The sequence below is a fragment of the Macaca thibetana genome, chromosome 20 (assembly GCF_024542745.1).
Source record: "Macaca thibetana thibetana isolate TM-01 chromosome 20, ASM2454274v1, whole genome shotgun sequence".
Lineage (NCBI taxonomy): Eukaryota > Metazoa > Chordata > Mammalia > Primates > Cercopithecidae > Macaca > Macaca thibetana.
The window spans coordinates 67907270-67924290 of NC_065597.1; the positions used below are offsets into that span (position 1 = coordinate 67907270).

At 42.3% G+C, this 17021-nt stretch overlaps 1 pseudogene; it reads left to right on the forward strand.

Annotated features, from left to right (window-relative positions):
- Positions 1-8831: 8831 nt before the first annotated feature.
- On the forward strand, positions 8832-8936 carry LOC126945139 (uncharacterized; annotated as a pseudogene).
- The last annotated feature ends 8085 nt before the right edge of the window (positions 8937-17021 follow it).

Sequence of the window (17021 nt, forward strand, 5' to 3'; positions counted from 1 at the left end):
AATGAGGTCTTGAGAGATGGTGTCCTCATGATAGGATTAACGCGTTTCTAAGAGAAGACAGATCTGTCTGGTCTGACCTTCCTTCCTCAGAAATACTAGGCAAATGTCTTGGAAGACGTCTTGTAGACATGACTGTGAGATGCTTGAAAGCTTTCTAAAGCACATCAGGACACTTATCAGGATGGGTTTGCTAACGATCTTCAGCCAGAGGCATAAAAAACTGGAACTGTCTCCTAACTATTCCAACTACAAGTTTCCTGGAAGTTTAGAGCTTAGCTGTTTTAATGAGTCAAATGGTCAGTCCCCATCACCCACAATCCCATACTCTAAAGACGCCATTGACCTGATGAGAACTGTTCCATGAGTCAAAATGGTACCTAAAGGACATGTGCTGCTCTGTTCCTTCTCTTGTTCTTGCCTTGGAAATTCCAGCACTGCTCTGTCTGAAAAAAGATTCTGGTTCACGTGGTCCCCTAAGCACATCAGCTAAATCAAGTCTTTGGCTCCTATCTGAGTCACTTAGACTATTTTTTTCTTAGAATTGTTCAAAGTTAAATTGAACAATGTTAGAGGTTTTTATGTAAGCAAAGTAAAGCCAGGTATACGGGTAAAAAGACTTTGGAACATCAGGGAGTTAGGTTATTTGGTACAGGTGACTCCTGAGATTCATGACAGAAGATGGCAGGAAAAGAATAGGGTCAGATTATTGGAGGGTATGTTTACAATTTTGAAACTATAGGTGCTTGTTTTTAGAAATTCATTCTACAGTTTAGGACTAATAGATGTCATCCAGAAAAGCTTAGCATAAATATGTTCATCTATAAAACCTAATCTCAATGCCAAGTGCATTAGTTCATGCCTGTAATCCCAGCACTTTGGGAGGCTGAGGTGGGCAGATCACCTAAGGTCAAGAGTTCGATACCAGACTGACCAATATGGCAAAACTCCCGTCTCTACTAAAAATCCAAAATTAGTCGGGCGTGGTGGCACATGCCTATAATCCCATCTACTTGGGAGGCTGAGGTGAGAGAATTGCTCCAACCCAGGAGGCAGAAGTTTAAGTGAGCCAAGATCTCACCATTGTACTCCAGCCTGGGCAACAAGAGTGAAACTCCATTTCAAAAAAAGAAAACCTAATCTGAAATTCTACTTACTTTCATATTTTTGATTCTTAAAGTAGACTTGAAAACTATATCAAGCGTGATGGGTTAATACTGAGTGTCAACTTGATTGGATTGAAGGATGCAAAGTATTGATCCCTGGGTGTGTCTGAGGGTGTTGCTAAAGGAGATTAACATTTGAGTCAGTGGACTGGGAGAGAGGTAGACTCACTCTCAATCTGGGTGGGCACCATCTAATCAACTGCCACTGTGGCTAGGATGAAAGGCAGAAGAACATGAAAGGACTGGACTTGCTGAGTCTTCCAGCCTTTGTTTTACTCTTGTGTTGGACGCTTCCTGTCATCAAACATTGCACTCCAGGTTCTTCAGCTTTTGGACTCTTGGACTTACAACAGTGATTTGCTAGGGGCTCTCAGGCCTTTGGCCACAGACTGAAGACCACACTTTTGAGGTTTTGGCACTCGGACTGATCCACCACTGGCTTCCTTGCTCTTCATCTTGCAGATGGCCTATCGTGGGACTTTACCTTGTGAATGTGAGTCAATTCTCCTTAATAAACTCCCTTTCATATACACATGTAGTGTATTAGTTCTGTCCCTCTAGAGAAAACTAATACATCAAGAAATTGGAAACAGAACCAAATATCTGGCTTGTTTGACTTCTAGAATATGGTAATTGATTTGACTTTAAAAGTCTCACAAATTTAAGTTGAGCTTTAGTCTGAGTATATCCACTGCACGTGAGATTCTCCTCTGGCATAACACACACTTTTGGGTTTTATTTGTGTATCAGAAAATATAATACCTTTGAGCAATTTGGGAGAGTTTATAAAATTTGTGCTGCTCATTCTAAACTCTGGCCCAGTGTCTTAGTTTCACAGAGTTCTGAGAAATGATGTGAGCTGCCTGAAGACTTCTTACCCCTTCTGATAACAATGGTTAAAGCACTCAACGTAGTTTGTCAAGCATGACTTAATTTTCTTTACGGGTGAGTCTTGCTTCTCTAAACAACCTTAGGAGGTGGTAGGTGTCATTACTATCCCCCCTTTGCAGATATGCAAACTGCATGTTGGTGGCAGATCAGATATGGTGACGTTACTAAACTTAATCACACAGCAACTCAGCAGCAAGTTGTTTGACTTGGTTTTCAGCTAAGCAGAGAAGCCCAGAAAACGCATCACTGAGTTTTAAGTGTTCAACGGGAGACGTGAAAGCCACACACAAGGCATGTATAACTCAAGTTACGTGGTTTTTCTGTCCCCACACCCACCGACCCAGCCCACACTGTTTCAGATACTCTGATCCTGAAGCAGAGGCATGGATTTCATTACACTGGTTCTAAACGGCCTCAGGCTTTCAATGAAGTCTTTTTTTTTTTTTTTCCAGCTACAATTTTCAGCAATAGTGTAACTTTTTTGTCGATTTTTTTTTTTCTATTACATGTGGAAATTTGTCTATAGAAAAACAGTGTCCAAGTGGAGAGAGTCATACCAGGGAACCAGAAAAAAAACGAATGAGCCTAGATAACTCTTCAACCCCCGGCTCTCCCTTCTGAAGTCGAGAATGCCAAGCTGTCTCCTTTCTGTTGGAGATACTCCCTCACCCTGAATTTATCAGGCTGTGGAAAAATACCTGGAGCAAAAATAATCATGACAGCAATAACAACAATAGGTTTTATTGGACCCTAGGTGTGTGTGAAGCATAGTGCTAAGAACTTTATTTATTGTACCATTTAATTCTCTTCATAGCCTGTGGGGGTTTCATAGTCTTATCCCATTTTATCATCGGAACAAACAGGTTTCTACATGGGAAGTGCATCCCCAGGGTCATCCAGAAATGTGGGGAGAGGGCCGGGATTTGATACTTGGTCAGTGGGCCTGAAAAGCAAGTACCTTGAATTCAGATAAGATTACAGATCCAGTTGATATGGTTTGGATTTGTGTCCCTGCCCATATCTCATCTCAAATTGTAACCCCCAGTGCTGGGGGAGGTGACTGGATCATGGGGGCAGACTTCCTGCTTGCTATTATTTTGAGACAGGGTCTCTATTGCCCAGGCTGGAGTGCAGTGTTGCAATCTTAGCTCACTGCAACCTTGATCTCCCGGGTGCAAGCAATTCTCCTGCCTCAGTTTGCCAAGTAGCTGGGATTAGAGGTGCCCATGACCGTGTCTCTTAATAGAGATGGGGTTTCGCCATGTTGTCCAGGCTGGTCTGGAACTCCTGACCTCAGGTGATCCGTCCACCGCAGCCTCCCAAAGTGCTGGGATTTAGAATTGAGAGCCATCTTGCCCAGTTCTCCCTTGCTGTGCTTGTGATTGTTAAGTTCTCATGCGATCTGGATTTTTAAGTGTGTAGCATGTTCTCAGTCTGTTCCTCCTGCTCCCACCATGGAGGACGTGCCTGCTTCCCTTTTGCTTTCTGCCATGATTTGTGGGTTCCGCCCCAGCCATGCTCCCTGAACAGCCTGTGGAACCATGTGAGTCACTTAAACATCTCAATTACCCAGTCTCAGGTTCTTTATAGCAGTGTGAGAACCAACTAATATACCAGTTACCACCCATGAGGTATTATGAAAACAATAAGCATTTATGGGAAATAGATGAAAGCTTCCTATTCAGACATTTGCATAGTGTTCTGGTCCTTATTTCAAGAGTCTTTTTCATCCATCAATGGCCATGCCAGTTTACACATGAAATTCCTACTTGTGGGGTCTCTACCAGTGCAAACAGATACACACAAGGAACTCTATTGCCTATCTTGAAACAGAAGGAACAAATGGGAACAGAAGCTTAAATTGGAGAGAAACTTGTCTTTTCTTGGTGTGTCTATCCTGCCAGATCTTTCTGCAACCACCTGGGCCTGCTTCTATCACAAGGTACGAAACTGCCAAGTGGAGCCTTGTTGAGAACAGTAATTTTTTCCACCTGCTTATGATGGCACTTAGGCATGACTTGTTGAGAAGCACTTTCAATATGGCAGAGCACACTGACAGTAATATATGTGTGTGTGTGTATATATATATATATATTTTTAAAGTAGCCAATGGATATGTAACCCTAGAGATTGAAACTGACTGCTGGCCTCGCTCCTATGGGAATGGGGAACCTCAGTGTCTGAGGCAGGTCTGTCTCTTGCATCCATCAGCAGCTAAATGGTGCTTTTTAGCCTGTAAACAGGGCTGGCTATATTACTTAATTCTCACCACAGTCTGACAAGTTATTTTCCCCATCTTTATTACAGAAGGAAACTTAGGTTGATGACTTCCAGAGTAAACCAGGGAGGTCCTGGAAAAAGCCAGGATTTACTACCTGATTCATCAGACTCCAAAATATCTGCTCTGAATCTGTACATATGCCTGTTGGGTCCCAGGTGAACTTGGCATACGTTGTTCCAGCAGATTTTAAATATGAAAAGATTGATTGAATATATATTTTCATTTTCAAATGGAGTGAACAATTATTCTAAGATCATACTTAGCCACTCCATGAAATTTTTAGAAAGCAGTATGTTTTTACATGAGTGAAGGTGGTATAACCATCAGATTCTATAAAAGGCCCCTGGGATGTTCTGGGAAAGCACATACCATTCTTATGAGCCCTATTGAGTTGGATAAGGTTCAGGATAGGGGCATGTGTTTATTCCACACTGTAGAACTTTTCAAAGATGAAATCATAGGTATACCCTACATGGGAACATCCCGTGCTTACCTGCCATCTGTCACTGTTAACATCAATGTGTTAACAGGTGTGTTTTTTGCATTATTGGTAGATCCTTGAACTTTAAGTGATATGACAAAAAGCATCCCCAACAGAAATGTGAGGAAATATATTTAAGTTACAGTGGATGGAGAAGGGAGGGAGAGGTTGTGTTGGGCGCGGGGGGGGGGGGGGGGGGGTGTTTAACCAAATCCTTTGATGGTTTGAGTGCCTCTGTATGAACACCAGTGTTTATACAAGAGGATTTCAGTATCTCATTAATTTTCACAACCCCGTGAATTATCCCCATTTTCTGATAAAACCGAAGGAAGTTGTGCATTTATAGCTATATAGCTAATATTTGCAGAGCTGGGATTCAAAGACCAGACATTATGACTCCAAAATCTCATGTGTTTGTAGACTTACTGATATTTCATTATTTAAAACTCAAACTACACTGACTGACTGACTGTATAATTGACATAAAGTGCACCCAAAGTGTGCAACTCAATGAGTTCTTACCTGAAATTACTGCCAAATCAAGATAGTGAACATATCCAGTACCCCGAGGGTATCCTTGTGTCCCTCCCTTGATTTCTCACCATTCAAACCCTGGCCCAAGGTCATCACTGCTGTTTTCTGTCTCCATAGTCTTAAATCTTGGTGACTCTTCTCCCATCCAATGGCATTAATATATTTTTTTCTTCCGATGCACGTGTGAAAGGCTAATAAACATCCCAACGTTTAGCTCAATATCCTCCTGGGCCTATGAGCGGCCCTGAGGTGAGTGTCTTCCTTTGAATGCCCTCACTCCACACTTCTCTGCAGGGCACTTTCTCCTCTTGATGGTCTCTAAATCCCTAAGAGTAAAAACCCCCAGGCTTACAGGGCAGAGGAAAGAGTTAGCAAAATCTTCAAGAGCTGACCCTTCTACCAGGGGGAGGGAAGCACAGCTGTTTGGATGTGTTCCTGGAACCCACATGATGTACAGTACACAGTTTGCTAATAACTTAGCTCTCTGCTTACAAAAGAATTAAAAGAACATACACGTGACATGTCACTCCTTCCCCATAGTACCATCTCCCTTTATTTCAGAGTTACGATTTCTCCAAAAGGGAAGCCATCTTGGATGTAGTGAATTTAAACCGTTAGGCATTGGATTAGGTCCTGATTTAAAGTTCTAGTTTTAATATTAAAAAGATGAGTGTTACTTTTATATCGAGAAGCAATGTGTAAACAAATAAAAAATTCATTAGAGACAGGCTGCTATTGCTGAGATGAAAGTTTGATGTTACAGCTAGGCTTTCAAAAGCCTAAAACCCAGTCAGTGGGTCATTAGCTCAGCAGGCAGCCAAACTAAAAAAGAGCAATTTTGAGATGTGGGCAATGTCTGTGGTCTTCGTTTCTTCAAGGTTTCAAAAATTAACGTAAGTATTTCCCCCCCATCTGGGAAAATGCTAACAGATACCGTCATGGTTATGTTGAAAATTATATTTCAACTATGCTTCTGAGTGTTGTTTCTTCAACTTTACTAGCTAATCACGTGCCACTAAGCACAAAAATTGAGAAGTTTGAGGGCATGAAATATTGTAGTTCACTCATTTCACAGCTGGGAAGTAGTTTTCATTTTGTAAATGCCATCAAGTCTCAGGGCTGAAATTCAAGGTCATGGACTCTACAGCATGCATACACCTGTAGTTCTTATCTACTTAAGTTTGTTTTTTTTTTTAACTTTTGGCAATGCAATATATTTCATGGCACACAATCTGTTGTGTGAAAAGGATGGAAACCTTGTTAATGACACTGATCCAAGCCTGACCAATCGGAGCACCCTACTCTCCTACCAGGCACATTGGTCTAAGGAGGAACAACCAGAATCCTTCTGCAGCGTATGCTAGGTCTTTGCTATACATGGTTCCAGCAAGGAAGAAAAAGCCATCTATTTAGCTAGGCTTTCTAAGTTGAAGCAACATAGGCTAGAGGCTGCCACATGGCAACTACCCCAGCAAATAGAGGCAGCCAATTTGAAGACAAAGAAAAAGTACTAAACAAAGTGAAACAGAACTGAGAGATGAGAAAAGATCTGACAAAGTTGCATGTTTGTGAAATCGGGCATGTTTGAACTTGGTACCCAATACATCTCCAACACATTTGTTGCTGCTGTGAGCCAATTTGAGTTAGAGGTCTGTTTCTGCAACTGAATGAATCAAAACCAATATAATTCAAAAAGTCTTTCCTCTGATTAGTCTGAGCATAGGGTAAATACTGACCACTATAGGCAAACCATCCACTATCTTCTTCTTTTTTTAGTACTTGAGCTTCTGCAACTCTTGGTGTCTCTTGCAGACTAGAAAGTACCTGTTATCAGACTGGGGTCATAGGATGGTAGAATGAGTATAAGACTTTGGACTAATTAGTGTCATTGAAAATGACAAAATTTCTCCTCTTTAAGGCTGAATAGTATTCCACTGTGTGTAAATCCCATTTAAAAATCCGTTAACTTACAAGTGGACACAGATTATATCTACATCTTGACTATTATGAATAATGCTGTAATGGGTATGGGAGTGCAGCTATCTAACATTTAATCTCAATTCCTGTGTGTACGTGTGTGTATATGTGTGTATATATCCTTCCAGAAGTGTGACTGCTGGATCATAGGGTGATACGGTTTGGCTCTGTGCCACCTAGATCTCACCTTGAATTGTAATCCCCACATGTCGTGGGAGGGACCTGGTGGGGGGTAACTGAATCATGGGGGCTGGTCTTTCCTGAGCTGTTGCTGTGAACAAGTCTCATGAGATCTGATGGTCTTATAAAGGGGAGTTCCCCTGTCGAAATTCTTGCCTGCCACCATGCAGGATATCTCTTGCTCTTCTGCCATGATTGTGAGGCTTCCCCAGCCATGTGGAACTGAGTCAATTAAACCTCTTTCCTTTATCAGTAACCCAGTCTTGGATAGTTCTTTATTAGCAGAGTGAAGATGAGCTAATGTATATGGTTAACCCTATTTTTAGTTAGAGAAACCTCTATACTGTTTTCCAAAATGGCTGTGCCATTCCCACCAACAATATACAAAGGTTTTCACTACATCCTAGCCAACACCTGTTACCTTTTGTCTTGATGGCCATTCTAACAGGTATAAGGCGATATCTCATGGTTTTAATTTGGATTTGCCTGATTAACGATGGTGAGCATTTAAAAAATGTTTTTTACATGTCTTTTGAGAATATTTAGGTTCTTTGGCCATTTTTTCATATTTGTGTTCTTATTGAATGGTTTGTGTTTCTTGCGTATTTTGGATATGATCTCCTTATCTGATGTATGATTCGCAAATATTTTTTATCTGTGTGTTACCTCTTCATTCTGATCTTAAGTGAAATAAGCGGGGCATATAAATGAGAATATTGCATGATCTCACCGGAGGCTGGGGATATGAGTTGGTACGGCCAAGGGAAATGGTCAAAAGGTACGTTTCTGTTCCTTACAGGTGGATTGAGTTCTGACCTTTTTCACATCAAGGTGACCGTAGTTAATACTGTATTATACCTCAATTGTTAAAGGAATGGATTTTAAATGTCCTTACCAAAAAGAAATAAGCCTGTGAGGTGATGTGTTAGCCTGACTTGCTAATTCTGCAATGTATACATGTATCAAGGTATCACATTGTATCTATCCCATAAATATATCCATTTATGTCATTTAAAAATTCAGGCCGGGCGCGGTGGCTCAAGCCTGTAATCCCAGCACTTTGGGAGGCCGAGACGGGCGGATCACGAGGTCAGGAGATCGAGACCATCCTGGCTAACACCATGAAACCCCGTCTCTACTAAAAATACAAAAAACTAGCCGGGCGAGGTGGCGGGCGCCTGTAGTCCCAGCTACTCCGGAGGCTGAGGCAGGAGAATGGCCTAAACCCGGGAGGCGGAGCTTGCAGTGAGCTGAGATCCGGCCACTGCACTCCAGCCCGGGCTACAGAGCAAGACTCCGTCTCAAAAAAAATAAAATAAAATTCAGCACTTGTATGTTTTAACACGTGGACAGACAGGCTCAAAAAATCCTCTTGCAACCCAGAACTCATTGGTCAGTATGAGTCTTGATACATGTAAGAAGGGATTTGGGAGGCCATGCTGAATGAATCAAGAGGTGAGTAGTTTGAGACCAACCTGAACAACATGGTGAAACCCCGTCTCTACTAAAAATACAAAAATTAGCTGGGCGTGGTGGCGGGTGCCTGTAATCCCAGCTACTCAGGAGGCTGAGACAAGAGAATCGCTTGAACCCAGGAGGTGAGGGTTGTAGTGAGCTGAGATTGTGCCACTGCACTCCAGCTTGGGTGATAGAGGGAGACTGTTTCAAAAAAATAAAGACAGCTGATAGGGGGGAGCATTGATAACCATAAAGGTTGGTTCCAGGCTGGGGACATTAACACATGCCTGGAATCCCTGCAATTTGGGGGCCGAGTTGGGAGGATTGCTTGAAGTCAGGAGTTAAAGACCAGCCTGGATAAGGATATAGCAATACCCCATCTCTACAGAAATGTAAAAATTGGCTGAGTTTGGGGGCATGCACCAATAGTTGTAGCTACTTGAGAAGGAGAGGCTGAGGCAGGAGGCTTCAGTCCAGGGGTTGGAGGCTGCAGTGAACTCGGACGGCACCACCGTACTCTACAGCCTGGGCAACAGAGTAAGACCCTGTCTTTCGATTTAAAATTCATTCTAGGGTTGTAGAATAGATAAAAAGCTATAGGATATAAGGGGAATCCCAGCTATATTTTGTATTCCAATTTCATATTGACATGCTGTATCAAGATTGCTTTTTTAAAGGCTATGTTGAGAACATGTCTGGAGTTAAAGGTATTAGTATATTCAACAGATCTTTATTAGCATGATAGCTTAGGAATGAATGACTTGAACTCATTCACATTTAGAGAGGTTGTCAAATTGAGAACTGGGCAGAGCCACCTACTCTAAAAATGACCCTAAAGTAAATTGGTTGAAGAAATTAGATCCCAAAGATTCTTAGTGAATTTTGAAGTCTTCATCAGTATATCCATATTAAAGGGAGATGAAAGAAGCTGAAATGAAGTGTAGGCTAACAGGACAACTGAATTTAAGCATCAGTCTTTTTTTTTTTTTTTTTTTTTTTTTTAAATTTAGATTCAGAGGGTACACATGTGGATTTTGTTACAAGGGTATATTGTATGATGCTGAGGTTTAGAGTAAGATGGAACCCATCACCCAGGTAGTGAGCATAATATCCAATAGATGGTTTTCAACACCTGCCCCCTTCCATTATATTTCTATCAATTCTTTCACCATCTTATGTCACTTAGAGTTTCTCATTTCTTACTACTCCAGTCCAATTTTAACTACTGCGTGTATGTCTCTTCCAGGACCAAGTCACTGATTATTATGTTAGCTCTTTTGGCATAGTGTCCAAACTTCTTATGCCCATCTTTTCTACAAAAAGTAGTGCATTGTATTTAACTTTCAAATCCATTTCAATATATTTGTCTATGCCTTAATATTTCTAGCTCCAATTTCACTTCTCAAAATTTTTCAAAAGTTAAGCATCAGTCTTTTTAAAAAGGGCTAACTTGCCAGAGCTTTGTAGCTCTTCTTGGTGGCTAGACCCAGAAGAGAACGTTAACAATCACTGCAATGTGGCTCTCGGGAAGCCACATCCCTAGGAGAAAGGGGAGAAAACCACATGAACAGATTACCCCATGGGACAACAGAATCTGAACAGCAGCCCTTGAGCCCCAGAGCCCCAGATCTTTCCTCTTAGTCCACCCCAATGAGAAGGAACCGGAAAAGCAATTCTGGTAAAATATGACAAACCAAGGTTCTTTAATATCCACAAAAGCTCACCAGCAATACATCCAAATCACGAAGAAATCTCTGAATTGCCAGAAAAAACAATTCAGAAGGTCAATGACTAAGCTACTCAAGGAGGCACCAGAGAAAGGTGAAGTCCAACTTAAATTTTAAAAAATACAGGATTAAAAGGGCTAACTTGAAGATAAATCTTTGGAAGATAAAATAAACTCCAGCTCTTTAGAGGAACTGAGGTGACCTTGATGGACGGTGGAAGGAATGACGACATCCAATTCCTTTTAAATAAAAATTTGACGAGTATAGACTTTGGAATGCTTCAGACTGGGTTCAAACCCTGGATTTTTTTAGCTAACAACTTGGGGAGACTGTCTAATCGGCAGCATGAGAACAGACCAATACATACCAGACACTGGTAATTTATAAAGAAAAAGCTTTTAATGGCCTCACAGTTACACGTGGCTGGGGAGAGACCCCACAATCATGGCAGATGGTCTTACTGGAGGCAGGCAAGAGGGAACTTGGCCAGGGAAAACCACCCTTTATAAAACCATCAGCTCTCATGAGATGTATTCATCATCGCAAGAACACAGGAAAGACCTGCCCCCATGATTCAACCACCTCCTACCAGGTCCCTCTAATGACATGTGGGAATTGTGGGAGCTATGATTCCAGATGAGATTTGGGTGGGGGCACAGACAAACCATATCAGCATTGCTTTCCCTTCTCGAGCTTTGGCTTCCTCATATATAAAATGAGGATGGAATAGTAACAGACTCGGGCTTCCCAGACCCACTCTGATCAAATTAAATCCTTATGAGTGAAGTTTAGGGCAGGGGTGTTTCATAAAAGCATTTCATGTGATTCTGATGTGTGGCCAGGTTTGGGAACCTCTTGAATAGATCTAAAGCATTCTATCTCAAATTTTAGGCTGTATGCCATGCAAATCACCTAGACTTTGAGCACTAGCAACCCAAATTGCCAGGGTCTGAAAAGGGACTCAGATCTGTCTTGTGAGCAGGCTCTCCAGGTGCTTGATGCAGGCAACCCATGGACCACATTTAGAGGGGAGGAAAAAAAATGCCTTCAGCTCTTTCATCTTTGATGTACTAAGAATCTGCTGGGGAAAGGTATCCAGTGCGCTGTATTGATTAGAAAGAGAATCTTCATTTTAAGCAGCAGAAAAAGTGTTGGTTTTCAGAAATAGAATTAAGTGAAAATGTATAGGTCAGCAGGACACTGTCCAGACAAACATAAGGGGGAAACGGACGGTAAAATGTGTTGCTTGGGACCTCTGATGAGGATGCCAAGAGCACGGTGTCTGACTGTAGATCTGACGGCCCATGGAAGTCTCAATTGCTTATGATTCTTGTTTCCTTTTAATGTCCACTCCCCATGAAAATTATAAGACAAGCCTTATAAGACAAGATGTTGGTTCTGAGAATAGGCTATGAAATCTGTGGCTTCCATCTTGTGGGCACTCTGGCTCTTTTTACTTGCTGAAGGAAGCTGGCATGTTGTGAGCTACCCTACAGATAGGCCTTCATGGCTGGTAACTGAGAAATGAAGGCCATTGGCTATAGTCAGCGCAAAAAAAAAAAAAAAAAAAAAAAAAAACCTCAGGCCCCAGTTCAGTCTGCAAGGACTTGAATCCTGCTAATAGCGTTGAAAGTAAGCTGGGAAATGGATCCTTTCCCATCCAACACTTTACATGATAGTGGCCCCCACCAACACTGATTGCAGCCTGTTGCAAAACCCTGAGCAACCTGGACCTGTGGCCCACAGAAACTACAAATGTTTTTTTTCTTTCTTTTTTTTTTTTCTTTGAGACAGGGTCTTGCTCTATCGCTGAGGCTGGAATGCAGTGGGCGATCTTGGCTCACCGTAGCGTCAACCTGGACCTCCTGGACTTCACGTGTTCTTGTTCCAGCCTACTGAGTAGTAGCTGGGACTACAGGAGTGTACCATGGTGTTCAGCTATTTTTTTTTTTTTTTTGACAGGATCTCCTGATGTTGCCTAGCCGGGTCTTGCACTCCTACTCTCAAACGATCATCTTGTCTTGGCTTTCGAAATCTTACAGGTGTGAGCCACTGTTCCCAACCATGTTTGTTATTTTAAGCTATTAAATTTGGAGGTAACGTGTTATGCTACAACAAATAACTTATGCAAAGACTTACATTTATTGTGACTCTCATGATCTGGCAGCTCACTAGGAAAGTCTTGGGAAAGCTATACCAGTGACAGTTCTGTGGGTCTTGGGGGACACTTCCAAGGCTTTGCTTTTAAGATCAAGCTTCTAATCTGGCTCCACCAATTTCGAGTAGCTGTGTAGCTACTTCTCTCACTTCTGAGACCTGGTTTTCCTATCCAGAAAATAGAGATGGCCTTGTCTACCTTGAAAGTTGGGAATTGGTGATGAAGTGGTTCTTACCACAAAGACAGTAAAGCTTTTTATTTTGACATAAAGAAGCAGTTTTACAAGGTATCGTCGGCAGGATTTCTGCACCCTAGTGAACAAGCTCTGAGTAATCTCCTTGAGTATGGGAGGAGTCTGACTAGGATGCAATAGCACTACCTTGGTAGCAGTAATAGGTTACTTAGCATTTGACAGAGTTAATCTGAAGGGAGAGAATCCTGGGTGAGCCTGAACTAGTTAGAAGAAACTTTAAATGAATGTGAAGAAATTAAAAAAGCATACCTTTTTGCTCACCTGGAAGAAGGTGCAAATATCCACATAGTAAACTTTCTATGGAGCTGCCTGGAAAAGGAATCGCTGGGTGGCTTTTACGGGCTAAGAAGTCACCAGCTAACAACTAGCAAGGAAGGTGGGGACCTTAATCTTAACTCCATGAGGAACCAAACTTCGTCGACAACCTTGATGAGTTAGGAAGGTGATCTCAAGCCTCGTGGGAATCAGCCATAGTCAGAACCTCAGTTGTAGCTGGGGAGATCCTGAGCACAGGGTCCATCTCTAATGCATACCTAGACTTCTTGACCCCCTAGAAATTGTAAGAACTCAAATGTGTGCTTCAAGTTACTAAGCATGCCTAATTTATTTTAAAGCAATAGACATTAATACTCAAGGTTACGATGGTTCACCTAATGGTATGTCAGGCACATTTGTAATATTTCACTTTGACTGTTACTGGAAAAGAGGTTCCGATCCACACCCCCAAGGGAGGGTTCTTGGATCTTGCATAAGAATTCAGGGCGAGTCCACAGGGTAAAGTGAAAGCAAATTTATTGAGGAATTCAAGGAATAAAGAATGGCTACAGTATAGAACAACGGCATGGGGCTGCTCAATTGAGTATACTTATTTCTTGATCATATGCTAAACAAGTATATCATGAGTTTTCCTGGAAAGGGGCAGGCAATTCGCTGAACCCAGCGTTTTCCCCTTTTTACACTACATAGGGTAACTTCTGGACATTGCCATGGCATTTGTTAAACTGTCATGGTCCTGGTGAGAGTGTCTTTTAGCATGCTAATGTATTATAATTAGCATATAATGAGCAGTGAAGGGGGGAACCAAGGGTCACTTTCATCACTATTCTGGTTTGGGTGGGTTTTGGCTGGCTTCCTGTTTCATCAACAGCGTCTTTATGACCTACATCCTGTGATCCCAATCCTGCGTACCTCCCATCTCATCCTGTGATAAGAATGCCTAACCACCTAGGAATAGGGCCCAGCAGGTCTCCGCCCTATTTGACCCCACCCATATTCAAGATGAAGTCGCTGTTTCAAAGCCTCTGACATATTTCAAATGCCTCTGACTATACTTATTCTATTTTGGTAACCCCTAGTGCTCAGCACTCTGGGGAAAGGTGGAGCATTGTTGATGAGCAAAGAAACGGGTAAAAGAATGAACAAAGAGGGTAGGGTTTCTACCCCTTGGGTATTGAGACTGAAGAAGGAATAGTGCTGCTAAAATGGCTGCTCCTAAATCACGCTCCTTGATACGCCCTAGGAGTTCACTGTGTCTCCTTTGGGACTTAGGATTTGCTGACTCGGCCAATACAATCCCTAAAAGATAAGCTTGTAGTATGTGCTGGGTTATTTCCCAAAAACCTGAGCATCCGTGACAACCAGAAGTAAAGTAAATGAATGGCTGGCTTTTTAAGAGGATAGCTACCGGTGAAGAGGAGCCAATGTTTGCACTTCTGAGAAGTATGGGGGCAGAAGCAGAACTTATACTCAGACTGATGACAGTGATAAATCAGATGCCAGCATCACCCATGGGATCGGCCAGAATGATGGTGGCCTCACTCCTGAGGCTTATGCTAAGGTAAGACTAGAAATGAGGTGACAGAGGGCTGGGTGCGCTGGCTCGCACCTGTAATCCCGGTACTTTCGGAGGCCGAGGTGGGTGGATCACTTGAGATCAGGAGTTTGAAACCAACCTGGCCAACATGGTGAAACCCCATCTCTACTAAAAATATAAAAATTAGCCAAGATGGTGAAATACGGTGAAATCTCATCTCTACTAAAAATACAAAAATTAACCGGATGTGGTGGCAGGTACCTGTAGTCTCAGCTACTTTGGGAGGCCAAGGCAGGAGAATCACTTTAAACCCAGGAGGTGGAGGTTGCAGTGAGCTAAGATCACGCCATTGTACTCCAGCCTGGTCAACAGAGCGAGACTCCATCTCAAAGATGGCCAACAGCATCCTTCAATGGTCTGTAGCAGCATTGTCCAATGTGGGCACCTCAAGCTGAGCCTAGATATGGGTTTTTTAAAGAAATTGATTTTTAGAGTTGGGGTCTTGCTCTGTCCTCAAGACTGGAGTGCAGTGGTGCCATCAGGTCAATGAAGTCTGGAACTCCTGGGCTCAAGCAATCTTCCCACCTCAGCCCTTTCGCATAGCTAGGATTATCAGCACTACCATGTCTAGCTGATTGTTTTTCATAGCAATGGGGATCTCACACTGTTGCCCAGGCTCATCTCATACCCCGCTTTGGTCTCTCAAAGTGTTGATTATAGGCATGAGCTACCATGCCTGGCCAGATGTGGCTTTTGAGCACTGGAGATACGGCTGGTTCAAACTGAAATGTGCTGTAAAATTTATGCCAAGTACCAAGACTTAGCATGAAGATGTAAAATCGCCTTATTTCTCTATTCATGACATGTTGAAATACTATTTTTAATATTGAGTTAAGTAAAATAGACTGGTTTAACCTATTTTTACTTCTGTGGCATGTCTGTTAGACAACTTAAAATTATATATGCATCTTTCCTTATATTTCTGGTAGACAGTGCCAGTTTAAAGCATGAGGAAATCTATACTGGAGGAGGCAAGGCCAAGAAAACTGAAGCAAAATCAAACTTGCGCTAAAATATGACAAGTCTATATGGTTACTAGATAAGTAAATGATGATACTTTTACACTTTCAAATCTAATATTAACCAGAATAGGAAGAGTTTTCCAATCTTTTCTCTCCCTGTCCATTCTATTTCCCTCCCATTACCTCCTCTCTCCTCTCCTCTCCTCTCCTCTCATTTCCTCTGCCTTCTTTTTTTTTTTCTTGGAGAGATAGGGTCTTGTGCTGTCATCCAGGCTTGAGTGCATTGGTGTGATCTCAGTTCACTGCAACCTCTGCCTCCTGGGTTCAAGAGATCTTCCCACCTCAGCCTCTGAAATAGCTGGGACTACAGGCACATGCTACCATGCCTGGGTAATGTTTTTGGTATTTTTTTTGTAGAGGGGGTCTCACCAGGTTGCTTAGGAATAGTCTCAAACTCCTGGGCTCAAGTGATCCGTGGACGTCGGCCTCCCAGAGTGTTGAGATTACAGGTGTGAGCCACCATGCCTGACCTATACTTTGCGCTTTGTAGATGGGATGACTTTAAAGTCATCTTAAGTGACCATACTGTTAAAAAATGACTTATTGGGACCGTCTCGTTCTTAGGTTTATTAGATAGCCAATGAGATTAAAATCTATCTCCAGACCCAGGATCTATCAGTGCAATGCCTCTTTGAGTTCCTGGCTGGTTGGCAGTAAGGGAGTGGGCATTCTAGGAGAATGGAAAGAGCTGTTCTGTCTCAGGTAGTCATTGCTTGGTTTAGATGCCTGCTTCTAGGAAGGAATGTGGACACTGTTTTCCCAAGCTTCCAACTTCTCAGGGGACACATTCTATGAAATCTCCCCATTTTCAAACACTGGAAGTTAAATATCTTGTAAATACCTGTACATACCCAACAACAGTCTTCGGGGGCATTTAGTTTCCAAAGCCACCAGGGAGTTGGGTTCCATTCTACACCTTGGACTCAGTCATGGTATCCTTGTGACTGATGTGGAGAGGCTAAGAACATTTATTTCTTTCCTAGCACTGGTACCCAGGAATTTAGAGGTTAGGGCAGGGATATT